At 38.7% G+C, this 3466-nt stretch overlaps 1 non-coding gene across 1 annotated transcript; it reads right to left on the bottom strand.

Moving 5' to 3' along the window:
* Positions 1 to 2814: 2814 nt before the first annotated feature.
* Trnap-ggg lies at positions 2815 to 2886 on the bottom strand. Its single transcript has one exon. It is a non-coding gene; the product is annotated as a tRNA-Pro (tRNA).
* Positions 2887 to 3466: the final 580 nt, after the last annotated feature.

The raw sequence follows: 3466 nt of genomic DNA, 5'->3' as shown, positions 1-3466 counted from the left end.
TCTTTTTTTTTTTGTGCTATTTTATGCTGGTATCCTTACCTCAAACTCTCTATTTTACATGAATGAAGCTAAAGGAAGCATGCCACCCCGTTGAATTACATAGCTACAGAACGGTAAAGACTGGGGGCCATGCTTGGCAGAAGGCGTCTGCCCAAAATGAACCCTGTTTTGAACTGAGCGCGCATCTGAAACTGCCGTTTTATAAGCTTTTAAGTCACCCATAGTCTGAGAAAATTGGACAACAGGACTACATTTTCTTCACTCAACTCCTTTGCAGCGTTCTCTCTGCTTAATGGGAAAGAGTGGAGGGCTTTTTGAGAGGAGCTGACTTTTTATCCTTAACCGTAACCTTTTTTAAACCACAGTTTTCGTTTTTGATGTCGGTGACTGTGGTGTTTTGGGACGGGTTCATATTATAAATTATGAAGCAACGTGCACCAAACATATATTTTTACCTTTTAAATTTATGTTTAAAAGGACAACAATTGTAACGAGATACCTAAGTCTTGCAAAAGTATTGCAATACAAGCGATACATCTTAAATGTATTTCACTGCTGAGATACTAATACAATTTTCAAATGTATTTCGATACATAGGTACAGGTACGCGGAAGCATATTTGAGATACTATCGCGATACATTTGTATTGCAAACTGCCCAGTCGTACTCGCAGCCGATTAACTTTTAATTTTTTTTACTTAATTTTATTTTTTACACGTGGCATTGAATTGCCATTTGTAATTTCTTAGTACGGATATTTGAGACGCAATATGACAGGGCTATTATTGAAAATGGTATTTCCACTCCCAAAATGATATTGTTTTAAGATACAGCGTTTTATTCTAGATGTAAAATTTGTAACCCCAGGGAGCTTTGTAGGCATTGAAAGCTACGCTGCTGGTTAATACAGTTTAATACTTTCTTGATCATAATCATTTATACCATAATCATTTATATTTTATTGGCGTCTAGAGATTCGTATACCTATCATACTTTAAACACCAGGTTTGTTTCGTTCGCTTGCGTATTTATTCATTTATTTACGGCGTTGGTGGAGGTTTATTGCTAAAAAGTAACAATCTCCTTTTGAGTAAATTGCTAGACATCATAATATGGCTCAAAGACAAATAATTGTATTCAGCACCAACGCGTTTTTATTTTTTTCATTTTCCCATTTTGTTTTGGCAATAAACTCTTTGACGCTATCTGTACTCATAGTCCCGTTCGGGCCCGTGTAAAAATATTAATTTTAATAAAATAATTTTCCTTCGTTGGGTGGAACGCAATTGGGCATTTTTAGCAGTTTCTATTTTTTTTAATTAAGTTCGTGAATTAAATCTGTAAAACACTGCTAATTTAGCAGTTCAGCCCAGCGCTGATATTGTTTTCGTAAGAACTATATTCTTGCATGCGCCGCAATGTTCCAGCCAAGGGCGAAGAAAACCATTAAATCTTAACAAAACAAAATTAAGCTATCCCAAAAATATAATCCGTGGTCGCCGATTTGTACTTGTAATTGCACATATTTGTGAGGAGAGAACAAAAAGAGAAAACAAAGTTTTTAGTTAACAGTTTCTTATGGAAGTACGTAGGTTTCTTAGGTCAATCCCTCAATATTAATCAAGAAGGAAGCTGGTCAAATTACACGCAAGATACACACAAAAAACAATGTCGAGAAAAACAGAAGATCTAGAGCCAGGGGTGGCCAAGCTGCGGCTCGCGAGCCGCATGCGGCTCTTCGCGTGTTAAAGTGCGGCTCGCGGCTCCCTCCTGATCTGCCCCCCCCCCCCCCCCCCAAAAAAAAAAAAAAAAAAAAAGATGAAAGAAATGGAACAGCTTTCAAATCGAAAGACAGGTTGTGGTTTGTATAGTGTAGTGCTACTGCTACCTTACGTACAATTGGACTGTTTTTGACTCGGATAGATTGTAAGTAGTTCGAGTTCTGTTTATTGCTCTAAACAAAAGTTTGCCCCCCCCCCCCCCCCCCCCCCCCCCCCGCGGCTCTTGGAAGGTTCATGGTCTTGTTTGAGGCTCTTAGGCCGGGTCAGCCTGCCCCCTCCCCCTGATCTAGACGAATATAACAAAGTATTACAAAGCGTCAGACCGGTGAAAAAAAAAAATGAAATGACGGGAAAGGAAAAAAAAACACATCAGTCCATAACATTAATTATGTAGCACGTAAAACACAATGAAACAGGTAAATGTTAGTAAATGTGTACATAAAGATGCTAAAAAATGATCGAGGGCACTAGTACAGGAACTACATTGTCCAACAATTGTATCAATCTAAATTTTCATGATAACAGTTGCAAACGCAATTGCATGGCAAATAAAACACGTTACTGAAAAATAATTGTCCAGCGACTCCGGTGTACATTCTTTAAGGCAATTTCAGGCTCCAGGTTCCAATGGTTTCAGGTATACTGAGCGACAATGTTATCGCGATCACGACTCTGAGTTTTACGCATTTTATTTCAAAATGGTACTGGCGCGCATAAAAATGTACTGCTTAGGTTATTACCCCAATTGATAACTCTCCACCACTATAGCTGTTTTATTACAGTCTTTCAATCCCGAGAAGAAAACAGAGAAAGCCAACGATGGCTCATTCGTGATAACAGTTGTCACGAAGTGTAAAGTTGAATTATTAAAGGTAGCTAAACCCGGAAAATCGAAGAATGAGCTGTTGTTCATTCGAGAGTAAGCTAGAATGACGATAATAATTACCAGAAAAGGAGAATAAGTGAGATAAAGTACAAACACAAATCTCTAAACAGAACTAGGTGACTAATGCGCGACTGAAAAAAAAAGATCAGCCTGGTCCTGGTATCGAACCAGGGCCTCTCCATTCCCAGTGGAGCGCTCTACCAACTGAGCTAACCAGGAGTTAGACCTCAGTAGAGCAAATGGGTTTTATCAGCAGCCACCAGTCTAACACTGGCAAGGGTAAATGGCCTGTATTTTAAAGTTATAGCGATAATGCACTTAATACAAAGGTGCAGGCGAGCTGGACCAAAAATACAATAATAACCCTAGAGAAGGGGAAGAAGTGCGACAAATGGTAAACACAAACCTCCAGTTACCTAGCTCTGTTTGGAGATTTTTGTTCCTTCTTTGTCTCATTTGTCCCACTTCTCCAGTGATTATTATCGTCATTCTTGTCCAGCTCGGTTGCACCTTTGATTAATCATATATTTGCTTGGAAGCTAGAGTAGGAAGGCCAATAATGTTTTATCTAGGTTGATTTTTATCTGAATTATGAGAAAGAGGATTTAATAAATATAGGTGATTGTTTCTATGCACTTTCAATTTTGATTCCGTTAGACATCTCTAATACGGGCTGCAACTTATCAAGGCGTAGGTTGGGAGGTGCAAGTGCTTGCCGTTTATTAATATTACCGCGTTTCGCAAGTTCAGCCATAGTACTTCTTTCCCATAAAGCATTGTATTTTCTTTGAGAGCTACA

This window comes from Ixodes scapularis, unplaced genomic scaffold (genome assembly GCF_016920785.2).
Source record: "Ixodes scapularis isolate PalLabHiFi unplaced genomic scaffold, ASM1692078v2 PGA_scaffold0__279_contigs__length_252992795, whole genome shotgun sequence".
NCBI classification, from domain to species: Eukaryota; Metazoa; Arthropoda; class Arachnida; order Ixodida; family Ixodidae; genus Ixodes; species Ixodes scapularis.
This window is presented reverse-complemented; position numbering and strand designations above follow the sequence as displayed.